Below are 21600 nucleotides of genomic sequence, written 5' to 3'. Positions count from 1 at the left end.
CAACATGTAAAGCAAGTCTGTGAGTTTGGAAAACACACCTTGCATATGATGGTCCAGTGAGCGAAGGTAAAGAAAGGAACAACTCCTGCAACACAAACCCTTCCGCAATTCATATTGAACACTTTTGATTGAAGAGAGTATACAGTGCGGTGGTTGCTACTCCTCGCCATCCTTATTTATAGTATTTTGATTTATATGCACTGAAATAGCTTTTAGTTTGGCTTCTGATGTTTTGTCTTCTAAAAAATGTGTATGTACTGGTACTTTCTACAGATGGAAATGAAGATGAACTCAAAATAGGGACAAATAGTCCTGACATACACCAATCCTTAGCAACTGCTTTGGGTTGGCCAAATGCGTAAATTCGATGCACTGTGTGTTATATTCTTGGCATTCGCACTTTACAAAATTTAAGAATTGCTGTAAGATTTTTCCATTATGGACACTATTCTAGAGTTCCAGCATTTTTCTTACTCTGTCTCAAAAATTGATGATTTCTACAAACTAGATTTCTTGCCTGGCATATTTTCATTTCACCTGACATCTCTGACTTCCTATCTGTGGTGATCACTGTCTCACGGCCACCCACTTGGTAAAGATAATAACTAGGAGGTCATTGACTTAGTGATAATGTATTCATTGTCTCTAATGATGACTTCTATGATGCCCTCACACTGCAATGCCCTCTTCTAGGTTGGAACATCCTTGCTAACTTGCTTGACTTTTCAAGTAATCCTTCACCTGTTGAAGCCAGATATTTTCCGAAACATGTGTCACAGAGTCTCATGGGCATGACACTTGACACAATATCCATCTTGAGCACCAGATTTTTTGTGATTTTCATGTCTTACCTATTCATTTCCTTTGACATAGTTTCAGATCCTCTTATTAATCACTCACTGCAAGTTTTGAATGGTGCAGGTTTTGTGGACTTTTCTAAATAAAATGCATTACATTTGAATTCATCACTTTTCTTCCTGTTTTATCATGTTTATGTATTCCTGGTACACTGGTGTCGATTGGTCACTAAAAAGAGCACAACAGGATTCTATTCTACAGTACGGACCGTTGCCTTTCTCAATTGCTCCGATTCCATAATGGCAACAGTGCCGAGCAACAAGGGTACTTAACTGTGCAATCAATTCAAGAAAGTAGTTTCAACTCAGTGTCCACTTTCTGCAGAGACACTGGCAATAGGGCTATTTCGGGTGCTCTTACAGCAGGCTTCATTCTCATAAGACTATATTTTCTACTGCTAGTATTCTTGCAGAGGAAGGTGCTGTTCAGTAACATGTGAGTGCAGTGCAGCTCTATAAAAGGATGATCTACAATCCAGGGACACTACCCAACCAAGAGGACTTCCTGTAACATTCCACTACAGAGACAATCCCTTAAGAGAAACTTTTTCACTGCAGAGATTCTCACTGAGGAAAATGATTCTCAGTGACATGTCACTGCAAGGAGGCTAGCTTAGGAGGATTCTCTTCACAGTTGAGATGGCACCTGAGGAAGACACTTTTCAGCAATTGGTGGCTACTTGGGAGCTCACTTAAGAGTAACATCTTAAATGCTGGGGCCCTCATAAGGAATTGAGTGAGCAGTATATGTTTCTCTGCTGCTATACTCCCTGAGAAGCAAAATATTAAGTGATATGTCACAGTTGCAAGGCAGCTCTATGAAGACAGGACAAGATTCACGTGTCTTTACTGCATAGTGTCGCGGTAATACATCAGTATTGACAAGGTGAATGAAATGAGTGTGATGATTTTCATTGATGAGACCTTTTAATCATCTTTATGTTAATATATGTTGAAATTCGTTCATATTTAATTAAGATCAAAATTAAAAATAATTGACGACCCAGGTGGGACTTGAACCCACAATCCCCAGCTTCGGAGGCTGATGCCTTATCCATTAGGCCACAAGGCCACTTGTTGGAAAAGCACTGATCTGACCATAATAGACCAACTGAACACCAATTCACACACAGAATAAACACCCCATGGCAAAAACAACAAAAACATGAAAAAAAAACACAGTCAACATGTAGAGCAAGTCTGTGAGTTTGGAAAACACACCTTGCATATGAAGGTCCAGTGAGCGAAGATAAAGAAAGAAACAACTCCTGCAACACAAACCCTTCCGCAATTCATATTGAACACTTTTGATTGAAGAGAGTATACAGTGCGGTGGTTGCTACTCCTCGCCATCCTTATTTATAGTATTTTGATTTATATGCACTGAAATAGCTTTTAGTTTGGCTTCTGATGTTTTGTCTTCTAAAAAATGTGTATGTACTGGTACTTTCTACAGATGGAAATGAAGATGAACTCAAAATAGGGACAAATAGTCCTGACATACACCAATCCTTAGCAACTGCTTTGGATTGGCCAAATGCGTAAATTCGATGCACTGTGTGTTATATTCTTGGCATTCGCACTTTACAAAATTTAAGAATTGCTGTAAGATTTTTCCATTATGGACACTATTCTAGAGTTCCTGCATTTTTCTTACTCTGTCTCAAAAATTGATGATTTCTACAAACTAGATTTCTTGCCTGGCATATTTTCATTTCACCTGACATCTCTGACTTCCTATCTGTGGTGATCACTGTCTCACGGCCACCCACTTGGTAAAGATAATAACTAGGAGGTCATTGACTTAGTGATAATGTATTCATTGTCTCTAATGATGACTTCTATGATGCCCTCACACTGCAATGCCCTCTTCTAGGTTGGAACAACCTTGCTAACTTGCTTGACTTTTCAAGTAATCCTTCACCTGTTGAAGCCAGATATTTTCCGAAACATGTGTCACAGAGTCTCATGGGCATGACACTTGACACAATATCCATCTTGAGCACCAGATTTTTGTGATTTTCATGTCTTACCTATTCATTTCCTTTGACATAGTTTCAGATCCTCTTATTAATCACTCACTGCAAGTTTTGAATGGTGCAGGTTTTGTGGACTTTTCTAAATAAAATGCATTACATTTGAATTAATCACTTTTCTTCCTGTTTTATCATGTTTATGTATTCCTGGTACACTGGTGTCGATTGGTCACTAAAAAGAGCACAACAGGATTCTATTCTACAGTACGGACCGTTGTCTTTCTCAATCGCTCCGATTCCATAATGGCAACAGTGCCGAGCAACAAGGGTACTTAACTGTGCAATCAATTCAAGAAAGTAGTTTCAACTCAGTGTCCACTTTCTGCAGAGACACTGGCAGTAGGGCTTTTTCGGGTGCTCTTACAGCGGGCTTCATTCTCATAAGACTATATTTTCTACTGCTAGTATTCTTGCAGAGGAAGGTGCTGTTCAGTAACATGTGAGTGCAGTGCAGCTCTATAAAAGGATGATCTACAATCCAGGGACACTACCCAACCAAGAGGACTTCCTGTAACATTCCACGACAGAGACAATCCCTTAAGAGAAACTTTTTCACTGCAGAGATTCTCACTGAGGAAAATGATTCTCAGTGCCATGTCACTGCAAGGAGGCTAGCTTAGGAGGATTCTCTTCACAGTTGAGATGGCACCTGAGGAAGACACTTTTCAGCAATTGGTGGCTACAGGGGAGCTCACTTAAGAGTAACATCTTAAATGCTGGGGCCCTCATAAGGAATTGAATGAGCAGTATATGTTTCTCTGCTGCTATACTCCCTGAGAAGCAAAATATTAAGTGATATGTCACAGTTGCAAGGCAGCTCTATGAAGACAGGACAAGATTCACGTGTCTTTACTGCATAGTGTCGCGGTAATACATCAGTATTGACAAGGTGAATGAAATGAGTGTGATAATTTTCATTGATGAGACCTTTTAATCATCTTTATGTTAATATATGTTGAAATTCGTTCATATTTAATTAAGATCAAAATTAAAAATAATTGACAACCCAGGTGGGACTTGAACCCACAATCCCCAGCTTCGGAGGCTGATGCCTTATCCATTAGGCCACAGGGCCACTTGATGGAAAAGCACTGATCTGACCATAATAGACCATCTGAACACCAATTCACACACAGAATAAACACCCCATGGCAAAAACAACAAAAACATGAAAAAAACACAGTCAACATGTAAAGCAAGTCTGTGAGTTTGGAAAACACACCTTGCATATGATGGTCCAGTGAGCGAAGGTAAAGAAAGGAACAACTCCTGCAACACAAACCCTTCCGCAATTCATATTGAACACTTTTGATTGAAGAGAGTATACAGTGCAGTGGTTGCTACTCCTCGCCATCCTTATTTATAGTATTTTGATTTATATGCACTGAAATAGCTTTTAGTTCGGCTTCTGATGTTTTGTCTTCTAAAAAATGTGTATATACTGGTACTTTCTACAGATGGAAATGAAGATGAACTCAAAATAGGGACAAATAGTCCTGACATGCACCAATCCTTAGCAACTGCTTTGGATTGGCCAAATGCGTAAATTCGATGCACTGTGTGTTATATTCTTGGCATTCGCACTTTACAAAATTTAAGAATTGCTGTAAGATTTTTCCATTATGGACACTATTCTAGAGTTCCAGCATTTTTCTTACTCTGTCTCAAAAATTGATGATTTCTACAAACTAGATTTCTTGCCTGGCATATTTTCATTTCACCTGACATCTCTGACTTCCTATCTGTGGTGATCACTGTCTCACGGCCACCCACTTGGTAAAGATAATAACTAGGAGGTCATTGACTTAGTGATAATGTATTCATTGTCTCTAATGATGACTTCTATGATGCCCTCACACTGCAATGCCCTCTTCTAGGTTGGAACAACCTTGCTAACTTGCTTGACTTTTCAAGTAATCCTTCACCTGTTGAAGCCAGATATTTTCCGAAACATGTGTCACAGAGTCTCATGGGCATGACACTTGACACAATATCCATCTTGAGCACCAGATTTTTGTGATTTTCATGTCTTACCTATTCATTTCCTTTGACATAGTTTCAGATCCTCTTATTAATCACTCACTGCAAGTTTTGAATGGTGCAGGTTTTGTGGACTTTTCTAAATAAAATGCATTACATTTGAATTAATCACTTTTCTTCCTGTTTTATCATGTTTATGTATTCCTGGTACACTGGTGTCGATTGGTCACTAAAAAGAGCACAACAGGATTCTATTCTACAGTACGGACCGTTGTCTTTCTCAATCGCTCCGATTCCATAATGGCAACAGTGCCGAGCAACAAGGGTACTTAACTGTGCAATCAATTCAAGAAAGTAGTTTCAACTCAGTGTCCACTTTCTGCAGAGACACTGGCAGTAGGGCTTTTTCGGGTGCTCTTACAGCGGGCTTCATTCTCATAAGACTATATTTTCTACTGCTAGTATTCTTGCAGAGGAAGGTGCTGTTCAGTAACATGTGAGTGCAGTGCAGCTCTATAAAAGGATGATCTACAATCCAGGGACACTACCCAACCAAGAGGACTTCCTGTAACATTCCACGACAGAGACAATCCCTTAAGAGAAACTTTTTCACTGCAGAGATTCTCACTGAGGAAAATGATTCTCAGTGCCATGTCACTGCAAGGAGGCTAGCTTAGGAGGATTCTCTTCACAGTTGAGATGGCACCTGAGGAAGACACTTTTCAGCAATTGGTGGCTACAGGGGAGCTCACTTAAGAGTAACATCTTAAATGCTGGGGCCCTCATAAGGAATTGAATGAGCAGTATATGTTTCTCTGCTGCTATACTCCCTGAGAAGCAAAATATTAAGTGATATGTCACAGTTGCAAGGCAGCTCTATGAAGACAGGACAAGATTCACGTGTCTTTACTGCATAGTGTCGCGGTAATACATCAGTATTGACAAGGTGAATGAAATGAGTGTGATAATTTTCATTGATGAGACCTTTTAATCATCTTTATGTTAATATATGTTGAAATTCGTTCATATTTAATTAAGATCAAAATTAAAAATAATTGACAACCCAGGTGGGACTTGAACCCACAATCCCCAGCTTCGGAGGCTGATGCCTTATCCATTAGGCCACAGGGCCACTTGATGGAAAAGCACTGATCTGACCATAATAGACCATCTGAACACCAATTCACACACAGAATAAACACCCCATGGCAAAAACAACAAAAACATGAAAAAAACACAGTCAACATGTAAAGCAAGTCTGTGAGTTTGGAAAACACACCTTGCATATGATGGTCCAGTGAGCGAAGGTAAAGAAAGGAACAACTCCTGCAACACAAACCCTTCCGCAATTCATATTGAACACTTTTGATTGAAGAGAGTATACAGTGCAGTGGTTGCTACTCCTCGCCATCCTTATTTATAGTATTTTGATTTATATGCACTGAAATAGCTTTTAGTTCGGCTTCTGATGTTTTGTCTTCTAAAAAATGTGTATATACTGGTACTTTCTACAGATGGAAATGAAGATGAACTCAAAATAGGGACAAATAGTCCTGACATGCACCAATCCTTAGCAACTGCTTTGGATTGGCCAAATGCGTAAATTCGATGCACTGTGTGTTATATTCTTGGCATTCGCACTTTACAAAATTTAAGAATTGCTGTAAGATTTTTCCATTATGGACACTATTCTAGAGTTCCAGCATTTTTCTTACTCTGTCTCAAAAATTGATGATTTCTACAAACTAGATTTCTTGCCTGGCATATTTTCATTTCACCTGACATCTCTGACTTCCTATCTGTGGTGATCACTGTCTCACGGCCACCCACTTGGTAAAGATAATAACTAGGAGGTCATTGACTTAGTGATAATGTATTCATTGTCTCTAATGATGACTTCTATGATGCCCTCACACTGCAATGCCCTCTTCTAGGTTGGAACATCCTTGCTAATTTGCTTGACTTTTCAAGTAATCCTTCACCTGTTGAAGCCAGATATTTTCCAAAACATGTGTCACAGAGTCTCATGGGCATGACACTTGACACAATATCCATCTTGAGCACCAGATTTTTTGTGATTTTCATGTCTTACCTATTCATTTCCTTTGACATAGTTTCAGATCCTCTTATTAATCACTCACTGCAAGTTTTGAATGGTGCAGGTTTTGTGGACTTTTCTAAATAAAATGCATTACATTTGAATTCATCACTTTTCTTCCTGTTTTATCATGTTTATGTATTCCTGGTACACTGGTGTCGATTGGTCACTAAAAAGAGCACAACAGGATTCTATTCTACAGTACGGACCGTTGTCTTTCTCAATCGCTCCGATTCCATAATGGCAACAGTGCCGAGCAACAAGGGTACTTAACTGTGCAATCAATTCAAGAAAGTAGTTTCAACTCAGTGTCCACTTTCTGCAGAGACACTGGCAATAGGGCTATTTCGGGTGCTCTTACAGCAGGCTTCATTCTCATAAGACTATATTTTCTACTGCTAGTATTCTTGCAGAGGAAGGTGCTGTTCAGTAACATGTGAGTGCAGTGCAGCTCTATAAAAGGATGATCTACAATCCAGGGACACTACCCAACCAAGAGGACTTCCTGTAACATTCCACTACAGAGACAATCCCTTAAGAGAAACTTTTTCACTGCAGAGATTCTCACTGAGGAAAATGATTCTCAGTGACATGTCACTGCAAGGAGGCTAGCTTAGGAGGATTCTCTTCACAGTTGAGATGGCACCTGAGGAAGACACTTTTCAGCAATTGGTGGCTACATGGGAGCTCACTTAAGAGTAACATCTTAAATGCTGGGGCCCTCATAAGGAATTGAATTAGCAGTATCTGTTTCGCTGCTGCTATACTCCCTGAGAAACAAAATATTAAGTGACATGTCACAGTTGCAAGGCAGCTCTATGAAGACAGGACAAGATTCACGTGTCTTTACTGCATAGTCTCGCGGTAATATATCAGTATTGACAAGGTGAATGAAATGAGTGTGATGATTTTCATTGATGAGACCTTTTAATCATCTTTATGTTAATATATGTTGAAATTCGTTCATATTTAATTAAGATCAAAATTAAAAATAATTGGCGACCCAGGTGGGACTTGAACCCACAATCCCCAGCTTCGGAGGCTGATGCCTTATCCATTAGGCCACAGGGCCACTTGATAGAAAAGCACTGATCTGACCATAATAGACCAACTGAACACCAATTCAAACACAGAATAAACACCCCATGGCAAAAACAACAAAAACATGAAAAAAACACAGTCAACATGTAAAGCAAGTCTGTGAGTTTGGAAAACACACCTTGCATATGATGGTCCAGTGAGCGAAGGTAAAGAAAGGAACAACTCCTGCAACACAAACCCTTCCGCAATTCATATTGAACACTTTTGATTGAAGAGAGTATACAGTGCGGTGGTTGCTACTCCTCGCCATCCTTATTTATAGTATTTTGATTTATATGCACTGAAATAGCTTTTAGTTTGGCTTCTGATGTTTTGTCTTCTAAAAAATGTGTATGTACTGGTACTTTCTACAGATGGAAATGAAGATGAACTCAAAATAGGGACAAATAGTCCTGACATACACCAATCCTTAGCAACTGCTTTGGGTTGGCCAAATGCGTAAATTCGATGCACTGTGTGTTATATTCTTGGCATTCGCACTTTACAAAATTTAAGAATTGCTGTAAGATTTTTCCATTATGGACACTATTCTAGAGTTCCAGCATTTTTCTTACTCTGTCTCAAAAATTGATGATTTCTACAAACTAGATTTCTTGCCTGGCATATTTTCATTTCACCTGACATCTCTGACTTCCTATCTGTGGTGATCACTGTCTCACGGCCACCCACTTGGTAAAGATAATAACTAGGAGGTCATTGACTTAGTGATAATGTATTCATTGTCTCTAATGATGACTTCTATGATGCCCTCACACTGCAATGCCCTCTTCTAGGTTGGAACATCCTTGCTAACTTGCTTGACTTTTCAAGTAATCCTTCACCTGTTGAAGCCAGATATTTTCCGAAACATGTGTCACAGAGTCTCATGGGCATGACACTTGACACAATATCCATCTTGAGCACCAGATTTTTTGTGATTTTCATGTCTTACCTATTCATTTCCTTTGACATAGTTTCAGATCCTCTTATTAATCACTCACTGCAAGTTTTGAATGGTGCAGGTTTTGTGGACTTTTCTAAATAAAATGCATTACATTTGAATTCATCACTTTTCTTCCTGTTTTATCATGTTTATGTATTCCTGGTACACTGGTGTCGATTGGTCACTAAAAAGAGCACAACAGGATTCTATTCTACAGTACGGACCGTTGCCTTTCTCAATTGCTCCGATTCCATAATGGCAACAGTGCCGAGCAACAAGGGTACTTAACTGTGCAATCAATTCAAGAAAGTAGTTTCAACTCAGTGTCCACTTTCTGCAGAGACACTGGCAATAGGGCTATTTCGGGTGCTCTTACAGCAGGCTTCATTCTCATAAGACTATATTTTCTACTGCTAGTATTCTTGCAGAGGAAGGTGCTGTTCAGTAACATGTGAGTGCAGTGCAGCTCTATAAAAGGATGATCTACAATCCAGGGACACTACCCAACCAAGAGGACTTCCTGTAACATTCCACTACAGAGACAATCCCTTAAGAGAAACTTTTTCACTGCAGAGATTCTCACTGAGGAAAATGATTCTCAGTGACATGTCACTGCAAGGAGGCTAGCTTAGGAGGATTCTCTTCACAGTTGAGATGGCACCTGAGGAAGACACTTTTCAGCAATTGGTGGCTACTTGGGAGCTCACTTAAGAGTAACATCTTAAATGCTGGGGCCCTCATAAGGAATTGAGTGAGCAGTATATGTTTCTCTGCTGCTATACTCCCTGAGAAGCAAAATATTAAGTGATATGTCACAGTTGCAAGGCAGCTCTATGAAGACAGGACAAGATTCACGTGTCTTTACTGCATAGTGTCGCGGTAATACATCAGTATTGACAAGGTGAATGAAATGAGTGTGATGATTTTCATTGATGAGACCTTTTAATCATCTTTATGTTAATATATGTTGAAATTCGTTCATATTTAATTAAGATCAAAATTAAAAATAATTGACGACCCAGGTGGGACTTGAACCCACAATCCCCAGCTTCGGAGGCTGATGCCTTATCCATTAGGCCACAAGGCCACTTGTTGGAAAAGCACTGATCTGACCATAATAGACCAACTGAACACCAATTCACACACAGAATAAACACCCCATGGCAAAAACAACAAAAACATGAAAAAAAAACACAGTCAACATGTAGAGCAAGTCTGTGAGTTTGGAAAACACACCTTGCATATGAAGGTCCAGTGAGCGAAGATAAAGAAAGAAACAACTCCTGCAACACAAACCCTTCCGCAATTCATATTGAACACTTTTGATTGAAGAGAGTATACAGTGCGGTGGTTGCTACTCCTCGCCATCCTTATTTATAGTATTTTGATTTATATGCACTGAAATAGCTTTTAGTTTGGCTTCTGATGTTTTGTCTTCTAAAAAATGTGTATGTACTGGTACTTTCTACAGATGGAAATGAAGATGAACTCAAAATAGGGACAAATAGTCCTGACATACACCAATCCTTAGCAACTGCTTTGGATTGGCCAAATGCGTAAATTCGATGCACTGTGTGTTATATTCTTGGCATTCGCACTTTACAAAATTTAAGAATTGCTGTAAGATTTTTCCATTATGGACACTATTCTAGAGTTCCTGCATTTTTCTTACTCTGTCTCAAAAATTGATGATTTCTACAAACTAGATTTCTTGCCTGGCATATTTTCATTTCACCTGACATCTCTGACTTCCTATCTGTGGTGATCACTGTCTCACGGCCACCCACTTGGTAAAGATAATAACTAGGAGGTCATTGACTTAGTGATAATGTATTCATTGTCTCTAATGATGACTTCTATGATGCCCTCACACTGCAATGCCCTCTTCTAGGTTGGAACAACCTTGCTAACTTGCTTGACTTTTCAAGTAATCCTTCACCTGTTGAAGCCAGATATTTTCCGAAACATGTGTCACAGAGTCTCATGGGCATGACACTTGACACAATATCCATCTTGAGCACCAGATTTTTGTGATTTTCATGTCTTACCTATTCATTTCCTTTGACATAGTTTCAGATCCTCTTATTAATCACTCACTGCAAGTTTTGAATGGTGCAGGTTTTGTGGACTTTTCTAAATAAAATGCATTACATTTGAATTAATCACTTTTCTTCCTGTTTTATCATGTTTATGTATTCCTGGTACACTGGTGTCGATTGGTCACTAAAAAGAGCACAACAGGATTCTATTCTACAGTACGGACCGTTGTCTTTCTCAATCGCTCCGATTCCATAATGGCAACAGTGCCGAGCAACAAGGGTACTTAACTGTGCAATCAATTCAAGAAAGTAGTTTCAACTCAGTGTCCACTTTCTGCAGAGACACTGGCAGTAGGGCTTTTTCGGGTGCTCTTACAGCGGGCTTCATTCTCATAAGACTATATTTTCTACTGCTAGTATTCTTGCAGAGGAAGGTGCTGTTCAGTAACATGTGAGTGCAGTGCAGCTCTATAAAAGGATGATCTACAATCCAGGGACACTACCCAACCAAGAGGACTTCCTGTAACATTCCACGACAGAGACAATCCCTTAAGAGAAACTTTTTCACTGCAGAGATTCTCACTGAGGAAAATGATTCTCAGTGCCATGTCACTGCAAGGAGGCTAGCTTAGGAGGATTCTCTTCACAGTTGAGATGGCACCTGAGGAAGACACTTTTCAGCAATTGGTGGCTACAGGGGAGCTCACTTAAGAGTAACATCTTAAATGCTGGGGCCCTCATAAGGAATTGAATGAGCAGTATATGTTTCTCTGCTGCTATACTCCCTGAGAAGCAAAATATTAAGTGATATGTCACAGTTGCAAGGCAGCTCTATGAAGACAGGACAAGATTCACGTGTCTTTACTGCATAGTGTCGCGGTAATACATCAGTATTGACAAGGTGAATGAAATGAGTGTGATAATTTTCATTGATGAGACCTTTTAATCATCTTTATGTTAATATATGTTGAAATTCGTTCATATTTAATTAAGATCAAAATTAAAAATAATTGACAACCCAGGTGGGACTTGAACCCACAATCCCCAGCTTCGGAGGCTGATGCCTTATCCATTAGGCCACAGGGCCACTTGATGGAAAAGCACTGATCTGACCATAATAGACCATCTGAACACCAATTCACACACAGAATAAACACCCCATGGCAAAAACAACAAAAACATGAAAAAAACACAGTCAACATGTAAAGCAAGTCTGTGAGTTTGGAAAACACACCTTGCATATGATGGTCCAGTGAGCGAAGGTAAAGAAAGGAACAACTCCTGCAACACAAACCCTTCCGCAATTCATATTGAACACTTTTGATTGAAGAGAGTATACAGTGCAGTGGTTGCTACTCCTCGCCATCCTTATTTATAGTATTTTGATTTATATGCACTGAAATAGCTTTTAGTTCGGCTTCTGATGTTTTGTCTTCTAAAAAATGTGTATATACTGGTACTTTCTACAGATGGAAATGAAGATGAACTCAAAATAGGGACAAATAGTCCTGACATGCACCAATCCTTAGCAACTGCTTTGGATTGGCCAAATGCGTAAATTCGATGCACTGTGTGTTATATTCTTGGCATTCGCACTTTACAAAATTTAAGAATTGCTGTAAGATTTTTCCATTATGGACACTATTCTAGAGTTCCAGCATTTTTCTTACTCTGTCTCAAAAATTGATGATTTCTACAAACTAGATTTCTTGCCTGGCATATTTTCATTTCACCTGACATCTCTGACTTCCTATCTGTGGTGATCACTGTCTCACGGCCACCCACTTGGTAAAGATAATAACTAGGAGGTCATTGACTTAGTGATAATGTATTCATTGTCTCTAATGATGACTTCTATGATGCCCTCACACTGCAATGCCCTCTTCTAGGTTGGAACATCCTTGCTAATTTGCTTGACTTTTCAAGTAATCCTTCACCTGTTGAAGCCAGATATTGTCCGAAACATGTGTCACAGAGTCTCATGGGCATGACACTTGACACAATATCCATCTTGAGCACCAGATTTTTTGTGATTTTCATGTCTTACCTATTCATTTCCTTTGACATAGTTTCAGATCCTCTTATTAATCACTCACTGCAAGTTTTGAATGGTGCATTTTTTGTGGACTTTTCTAAATAAAATGCATTACATTTGAATTCATCACTTTTCTTCCTGTTTTATCATGTTTATGTATTCCTGGTACACTGGTGTCGATTGGTCACTAAAAAGAGCACAACAGGATTCTATTCTACAGTACGGACCGTTGTCTTTCTCAATTGCTCCGATTCCATAATGGCAACAGTGCCGAGCAACAAGTGTACTTAACTGTGCAATCAATTCAAGAAAGTAGTTTCAACTCAGTGTCCACTTTCTGCAGAGACACTGGCAGTAGGGCTATTTCGGGTGCTCTTACAGCGGGCTTCATTCTCATAAGACTATATTTTCTACTGCTAGTATTCTTGCAGAGGAAGGTGCTGTTCAGTAACATGTGAGTGCAGTGCAGCTCTATAAAAGGATGATCTACAATCCAGGGACACTACCCAACCAAGAGGACTTCCTGTAACATTCCACGACAGAGACAATCCCTTAAGAGAAACGTTTTCACTGCAGAGATTCTCACTGAGGAAAATGATTCTCAGTGCCATGTCACTGCAAGGAGGCTAGCTTAGGAGGATTCTCTTCACAGTTGAGATGGCACCTGAGGAAGACACTTTTCAGCAATTGGTGGCTACAGGGGAGCTCACTTAAGAGTAACATCTTAAATGCTGGGGCCCTCATAAGGAATTGAATGAGCAGTATATGTTTCTCTGCTGCTATACTCCCTGAGAAGCAAAATATTAAGTGATATGTCACAGTTGCAAGGCAGCTCTATGAAGACAGGACAAGATTCACGTGTCTTTACTGCATAGTGTCGCGGTAATACATCAGTATTGACAAGGTGAATGAAATGAGTGTGATGATTTTCATTGATGAGACCTTTTAATCATCTTTATGTTAATATATGTTGAAATTCGTTCATATTTAATTAAGATCAAAATTAAAAATAATTGACGACCCAGGTGAGACGTGAACCCACAATCCCCAGCTTCGGAGGCTGATGCCTTATCCATTAGGCCACAGGGCCACTTGATAGAAAAGCACTGATCTGACCATAATAGACCAACTGAACACCAATTCAAACACAGAATAAACACCCCATGGCAAAAACAACAAAAACATGAAAAAAACACAGTCAACATGTAAAGCAAGTCTGTGAGTTTGGAAAACACACCTTGCATATGATGGTCCAGTGAGCGAAGGTAAAGAAAGGAACAACTCCTGCAACACAAACCCTTCCGCAATTCATATTGAACACTTTTGATTGAAGAGAGTATACAGTGCGGTGGTTGCTACTCCTCGCCATCCTTATTTATAGTATTTTGATTTATATGCACTGAAATAGCTTTTAGTTCGGCTTCTGATGTTTTGTCTTCTAAAAAATGTGTATATACTGGTACTTTCTACAGATGGAAATGAAGATGAACTCAAAATAGGGACAAATAGTCCTGACATGCACCAATCCTTAGCAACTGCTTTGGATTGGCCAAATGCGTAAATTCGATGCACTGTGTGTTATATTCTTGGCATTCGCACTTTACAAAATTTAAGAATTGCTGTAAGATTTTTCCATTATGGACACTATTCTAGAGTTCCAGCATTTTTCCTATTCTGTCTCAAAAATTGATGATTTCTACAAACTAGATTTCTTGCCTGGCATATTTTCATTTCACCTGACATCTCTGACTTCCTATCTGTGGTGATCACTGTCTCACGGCCACCCACTTGGTAAAGATAATAACTAGGAGGTCATTGACTTAGTGATAATGTATTCATTGTCTCTAATGATGACTTCTATGATGCCCTCACACTGCAATGCCCCCTTCTAGGTTGGAACATCCTTGCTAATTTGCTTGACTTTTCAAGTAATCATTCACCTATTGAAGCCAGATATTTTCCGAAACATGTGTCACAGAGTCTCATGGGCATGACACTTGACACAATATCCATCTTGAGCACCAGATTTTTTGTGATTTTCATGTCTTACCTATTCATTTCCTTTGACATAGTTTCAGATCCTCTTATTAATCACTCACTGCAAGTTTTGAATGGTGCAGGTTTTGTGGACTTTTCTAAATAAAATGCATTACATTTGAATTCATCACTTTTCTTCCTGTTTTATCATGTTTATGTATTCCTGGTACACTGGTGTCGATTGGTCACTAAAAAGAGCACAACAGGATTCTATTCTACAGTACGGACCGTTGTCTTTCTCAATCGCTCCGATTCCATAATGGCAACAGTGCCGAGCAACAAGGGTACTTAACTGTGCAATCAATTCAAGAAAGTAGTTTCAACTCAGTGTCCACTTTCTGCAGAGACACTGGCAATAGGGCTATTTCGGGTGCTCTTACAGCAGGCTTCATTCTCATAAGACTATATTTTCTACTGCTAGTATTCTTGCAGAGGAAGGTGCTGTTCAGTAACATGTGAGTGCAGTGCAGCTCTATAAAAGGATGATCTAAAATCCAGGGACACTACCCAACCAAGAGGACTTCCTGTAACATTCCACTACAGAGACAATCCCTTAAGAGAAACTTTTTCACTGCAGAGATTCTCACTGAGGAAAATGATTCTCAGTGACATGTCACTGCAAGGAGGCTAGCTTAGGAGGATTATCTTCACAGTTGAGATGGCATCTGAGGAAGACACTTTTCAGCAATTGGTGGCTACTTGGGAGCTCACTTAAGAGTAACATCTTAAATGCTGGGGCCCTCATAAGGAATTGAGTGAGCAGTATATGTTTCTCTGCTGCTATACTCCCTGAGAAGCAAAATATTAAGTGATATGTCACAGTTGCAAGGCAGCTCTATGAAGACAGGACAAGATTCACGTGTCTTTACTGCATAGTGTCGCGGTAATACATCAGTATTGACAAGGTGAATGAAATGAGTGTGATGATTTTCATTGATGAGACCTTTTAATCATCTTTATGTTAATATATGTTGAAATTCGTTCATATTTAATTAAGATCAAAATTAAAAATAATTGACGACCCAGGTGGGACTTGAACCCACAATCCCCAGCTTCGGAGGCTGATGCCTTATCCATTAGGCCACAGGGCCACTTGTTGGAAAACCACTGATCTGACCATAATAGACCAACTGAACACCAATTCACACACAGAATAAACACCCCATGGCAAAAACAACAAAAACATGAAAAAAAAACACAGTCAACATGTAGAGCAAGTCTGTGAGTTTGGAAAACACACCTTGCATATGAAGGTCCAGTGAGCGAAGATAAAGAAAGAAACAACTCCTGCAACACAAACCCTTCCGCAATTCATATTGAACACTTTTGATTGAAGAGAGTATACAGTGTGGTGGTTGCTACTCCTCGCCATCCTTATTTATAGTATTTTGATTTATATGCACTGAAATAGCTTTTAGTTTGGCTTCTGATGTTTTGTCTTCTAAAAAATGTGTATGTACTGGTACTTTCTACAGATGGAAATGAAGATGAACTGAAAATAGGGACAAATAGTCCTGACATGCACCAATCCTTAGCAACTGCTTTGGATTGGCCAAATGCGTAAATTCGATGCACTGTGTGTTATATTCTTGGCATTCGCACTTTACAAAATTTAAGAATTGCTGTAAGATTTTTCCATTATGGACACTATTCTAGAGTTCCAGCATTTTTCTTACTCTGTCTCAAAAATTGATGATTTCTACAAACTAGATTTCTTGCCTGGCATATTTTCATTTCACCTGACATCTCTGACTTCCTATCTGTGGTGATCACTGTCTCACGGCCACCCACTTGGTAAAGATAATAACTAGGAGGTCATTGACTTAGTGATAATGTATTCATTGTCTCTAATGATGACTTCTATGATGCCCTCACACTGCAATGCCCTCTTCTAGGTTGGAACATCCTTGCTAATTTGCTTGACTTTTCAAGTAATCCTTCACCTGTTGAAGCCAGATATTGTCCGAAACATGTGTCACAGAGTCTCATGGGCATGACACTTGACACAATATCCATCTTGAGCACCAGATTTTTTGTGATTTTCATGTCTTACCTATTCATTTCCTTTGACATAGTTTCAGATCCTCTTATTAATCACTCACTGCAAGTTTTGAATGGTGCATTTTTTGTGGACTTTTCTAAATAAAATGCATTACATTTGAATTCATCACTTTTCTTCCTGTTTTATCATGTTTATGTATTCCTGGTACACTGGTGTCGATTGGTCACTAAAAAGAGCACAACAGGATTCTATTCTACAGTACGGACCGTTGTCTTTCTCAATTGCTCCGATTCCATAATGGCAACAGTGCCGAGCAACAAGTGTACTTAACTGTGCAATCAATTCAAGAAAGTAGTTTCAACTCAGTGTCCACTTTCTGCAGAGACACTGGCAGTAGGGCTTTTTCGGGTGCTCTTACAGCGGGCTTCATTCTCATAAGACTATATTTTCTACTACTAGTATTCTTGCAGAGGAAGGTGCTGTTCAGTAACATGTGAGTGCAGTGCAGCTCTATAAAAGGATGATCTACAATCCAGGGACACTACCCAACCAAGAGGACTTCCTGTAACATTCCACGACAGAGACAATCCCTTAAGAGAAACTTTTTCACTGCAGAGATTCTCACTGAGGAAAATGATTCTCAGTGCCATGTCACTGCAAGGAGGCTAGCTTAGGAGGATTCTCTTCACAGTTGAGATGGCACCTGAGGAAGACACTTTTCAGCAATTGGTGGCTACAGGGGAGCTCACTTAAGAGCAACATCTTAAATGCTGGGGCCCTCATAAGGAATTGAATGAGCAGTATCTGTTTCTCTGCTGCTATACTCCCTGAGAAGCAAAATATTAAGTGATATGTCACAGTTGCAAGGCAGCTCTATGAAGACAGGACAAGATTCACGTGTCTTTACTGCATAGTGTCGCGGTAATACATCAGTATTGACAAGGTGAATGAAATGAGTGTGATGATTTTCATTGATGAGACCTTTTAATCATCTTTATGTTAATATATGTTGAAATTCGTTCATATTTAATTAAGATCAAAATTAAAAATAATTGACGACCCAGGTGGGACTTGAACCCACAATCCCCCGCTTCGGAGGCTGATGCCTTATCCATTAGGCCACAGGGCCACTTGATGGAAAAGCACTGATCTGACCATAATAGTCCAGCTGAACACCAATTCACACACAGAATAAACACCCCATGGCAAAAACAACAAAAACATGAAAAAAACACAGTCAACATGTAAAGCAAGTCTGTGAGTTTGGAAAACACACCTTGCATATGATGGTCCAGTGAGCGAAGGTAAAGAAAGGAACAACTCCTGCAACACAAACCCTTCCGCAATTCATATTGAACACTTTTGATTGAAGAGAGTATACAGTGCGGTGGTTGCTACTCCTCGCCATCCTTATTTATAGTATTTTGATTTATATGCACTGAAATAGCTCTTAGTTTGGCTTCTGATGTTTTGTCTTCTAAAAAATGTGTATGTACTGGTACTTTCTACAGATGGAAATGAAGATGAACTCAAAATAGGGACAAATAGTCCTGACATGCACCAATCCTTAGCAACTGCTTTGGATTGGCCAAATGCGTAAATTCGATGCACTGTGTGTTATATTCTTGGCATTCGCACTTTACAAAATTTAAGAATTGCTGTAAGATTTTTCCATTATGGACACTATTCTAGAGTTCCAGCATTTTTCTTACTCTTTCTCAAAAATTGATGATTTCTACAAACTAGATTTCTTGCCTGGCATATTTTCATTTCACCTGACATCTCTGACTTCCTATCTGTGGTGATCACTGTCTCACGGCCACCCACTTGGTAAAGATAATAACTAGGAGGTCATTGACTTAGTGATAATGTATTCATTGTCTCTAATGATGACTTCTATGATGCCCTCACACTGCAATGCCCTCTTCTAGGTTGGAACATCCTTGCTAACTTGCTTGACTTTTCAAGTAATCCTTCACCTGTTGAAGCCAGATATTTTCCAAAACATGTGTCACAGAGTCTCATGGGCATGACACTTGACACAATATCCATCTTGAGCACCAGATTTTTTGTGATTTTCATGTCTTACCTATTCATTTCCTTTGACATAGTTTCAGATCCTCTTATTAATCACTCACTGCAAGTTTTGAATGGTGCAGGTTTTGTGGACTTTTCTAAATAAAATGCATTACATTTGAATTCATCACTTTTCTTCCTGTTTTATCATGTTTATGTATTCCTGGTACACTGGTGTCGATTGGTCACTAAAAAGAGCACAACAGGATTCTATTCTACAGTACGGACCGTTGTCTTTCTCAATCGCTCCGATTCCATAATGGCAACAGTGCCGAGCAACAAGGGTACTTAACTGTGCAATCAATTCAAGAAAGTAGTTTCAACTCAGTGTCCACTTTCTGCAGAGACACTGGCAATAGGGCTATTTCGGGTGCTCTTACAGCAGGCTTCATTCTCATAAGACTATATTTTCTACTGCTAGTATTCTTGCAGAGGAAGGTGCTGTTCAGTAACATGTGAGTGCAGTGCAGCTCTATAAAAGGATGATCTACAATCCAGGGACACTACCCAACCAAGAGGACTTCCTGTAACATTCCACTACAGAGACAATCCCTTAAGAGAAACTTTTTCACTGCAGAGATTCTCACTGAGGAAAATGATTCTCAGTGACATGTCACTGCAAGGAGGCTAGCTTAGGAGGATTCTCTTCACAGTTGAGATGGCACCTGAGGAAGACACTTTTCAGCAATTGGTGGCTACATGGGAGCTCACTTAAGAGTAACATCTTAAATGCTGGGGCCCTCATAAGGAATTGAATTAGCAGTATCTGTTTCGCTGCTGCTATACTCCCTGAGAAACAAAATATTAAGTGACATGTCACAGTTGCAAGGCAGCTCTATGAAGACAGGACAAGATTCACGTGTCTTTACTGCATAGTCTCGCGGTAATATATCAGTATTGACAAGGTGAATGAAATGAGTGTGATGATTTTCATTGATGAGACCTTTTAATCATCTTTATGTTAATATATGTTGAAATTCGTTCATATTTAATTAAGATCAAAATTAAAAATAATTGGCGACCCAGGTGGGACTTGAACCCACAATCCCCAGCTTCGGAGGCTGATGCCTTATCCATTAGGCCACAGGGCCACTTGATAGAAAAGCACTGATCTGACCATAATAGACCAACTGAACACCAATTCAAACACAGAATAAACACCCCATGGCAAAAACAACAAAAACATGAAAAAAACACAGTCAACATGTAAAGCAAGTCTGTGAGTTTGGAAAACACACCTTGCATATGATGGTCCAGTGAGCGAAGGTAAAGAAAGGAACAACTCCTGCAACACAAACCCTTCCGCAATTCATATTGAACACTTTTGATTGAAGAGAGTATACAGTGCGGTGGTTGCTACTCCTCGCCATCCTTATTTATAGTATTTTGATTTATATGCACTGAAATAGCTTTTAGTTTGGCTTCTGATGTTTTGTCTTCTAAAAAATGTGTATGTACTGGTACTTTCTACAGATGGAAATGAAGATGAACTCAAAATAGGGACAAATAGTCCTGACATACACCAATCCTTAGCAACTGCTTTGGGTTGGCCAAATGCGTAAATTCGATGCACTGTGTGTTATATTCTTGGCATTCGCACTTTACAAAATTTAAGAATTGCTGTAAGATTTTTCCATTATGGACACTATTCTAGAGTTCCAGCATTTTTCTTACTCTGTCTCAAAAATTGATGATTTCTACAAACTAGATTTCTTGCCTGGCATATTTTCATTTCACCTGACATCTCTGACTTCCTATCTGTGGTGATCACTGTCTCACGGCCACCCACTTGGTAAAGATAATAACTAGGAGGTCATTGACTTAGTGATAATGTATTCATTGTCTCTAATGATGACTTCTATGATGCCCTCACACTGCAATGCCCTCTTCTAGGTTGGAACAACCTTGCTAACTTGCTTGACTTTTCAAGTAATCCTTCACCTGTTGAAGCCAGATATTTTCCGAAACATGTGTCACAGAGTCTCATGGGCATGACACTTGACACAATATCCATCTTGAGCACCAGATTTTTGTGATTTTCATGTCTTACCTATTCATTTCCTTTGACATAGTTTCAGATCCTCTTATTAATCACTCACTGCAAGTTTTGAATGGTGCAGGTTTTGTGGACTTTTCTAAATAAAATGCATTACATTTGAATTAATCACTTTTCTTCCTGTTTTATCATGTTTATGTATTCCTGGTACACTGGTGTCGATTGGTCACTAAAAAGAGCACAACAGGATTCTATTCTACAGTACGGACCGTTGTCTTTCTCAATCGCTCCGATTCCATAATGGCAACAGTGCCGAGCAACAAGGGTACTTAACTGTGCAATCAATTCAAGAAAGTAGTTTCAACTCAGTGTCCACTTTCTGCAGAGACACTGGCAGTAGGGCTTTTTCGGGTGCTCTTAC

General features: G+C 39.4%; 9 non-coding genes across 9 annotated transcripts; all 9 read right to left on the bottom strand.

Moving 5' to 3' along the window:
* Window positions 1–1856: 1856 nt before the first annotated feature.
* TRNAR-CCG (transfer RNA arginine (anticodon CCG)) lies at window positions 1857–1929 on the bottom strand. The gene has a single exon. It is a non-coding gene; the product is annotated as a tRNA-Arg (tRNA).
* Window positions 1930–3895: 1966 nt separating this feature from the next.
* Window positions 3896–3968, bottom strand: TRNAR-CCG (transfer RNA arginine (anticodon CCG)). The gene has a single exon. It is a non-coding gene; the product is annotated as a tRNA-Arg (tRNA).
* Window positions 3969–5932: 1964 nt separating this feature from the next.
* Window positions 5933–6005, bottom strand: TRNAR-CCG (transfer RNA arginine (anticodon CCG)). Its single transcript has one exon. It is a non-coding gene; the product is annotated as a tRNA-Arg (tRNA).
* A 1965-nt stretch (window positions 6006–7970) lies between these two features.
* TRNAR-CCG (transfer RNA arginine (anticodon CCG)) lies at window positions 7971–8043 on the bottom strand. The gene has a single exon. It is a non-coding gene; the product is annotated as a tRNA-Arg (tRNA).
* A 1965-nt stretch (window positions 8044–10008) lies between these two features.
* On the bottom strand, window positions 10009–10081 carry TRNAR-CCG (transfer RNA arginine (anticodon CCG)). The gene has a single exon. It is a non-coding gene; the product is annotated as a tRNA-Arg (tRNA).
* Window positions 10082–12047: 1966 nt separating this feature from the next.
* Window positions 12048–12120, bottom strand: TRNAR-CCG (transfer RNA arginine (anticodon CCG)). The gene has a single exon. It is a non-coding gene; the product is annotated as a tRNA-Arg (tRNA).
* A 4003-nt stretch (window positions 12121–16123) lies between these two features.
* Window positions 16124–16196, bottom strand: TRNAR-CCG (transfer RNA arginine (anticodon CCG)). Its single transcript has one exon. It is a non-coding gene; the product is annotated as a tRNA-Arg (tRNA).
* Window positions 16197–18163: 1967 nt separating this feature from the next.
* TRNAR-CCG (transfer RNA arginine (anticodon CCG)) lies at window positions 18164–18236 on the bottom strand. Its single transcript has one exon. It is a non-coding gene; the product is annotated as a tRNA-Arg (tRNA).
* Window positions 18237–20201: 1965 nt separating this feature from the next.
* TRNAR-CCG (transfer RNA arginine (anticodon CCG)) lies at window positions 20202–20274 on the bottom strand. Its single transcript has one exon. It is a non-coding gene; the product is annotated as a tRNA-Arg (tRNA).
* Window positions 20275–21600: the final 1326 nt, after the last annotated feature.

This window comes from Ambystoma mexicanum, chromosome 3q (assembly GCF_040938575.1).
Source record: "Ambystoma mexicanum isolate Mex_15411 chromosome 3q, UKY_AmexF1_1, whole genome shotgun sequence".
Lineage (NCBI taxonomy): Eukaryota > Metazoa > Chordata > Amphibia > Caudata > Ambystomatidae > Ambystoma > Ambystoma mexicanum.
Note: the sequence above shows the minus strand (reverse complement) of the source record. Positions and strands in the feature narration are given on the sequence as shown.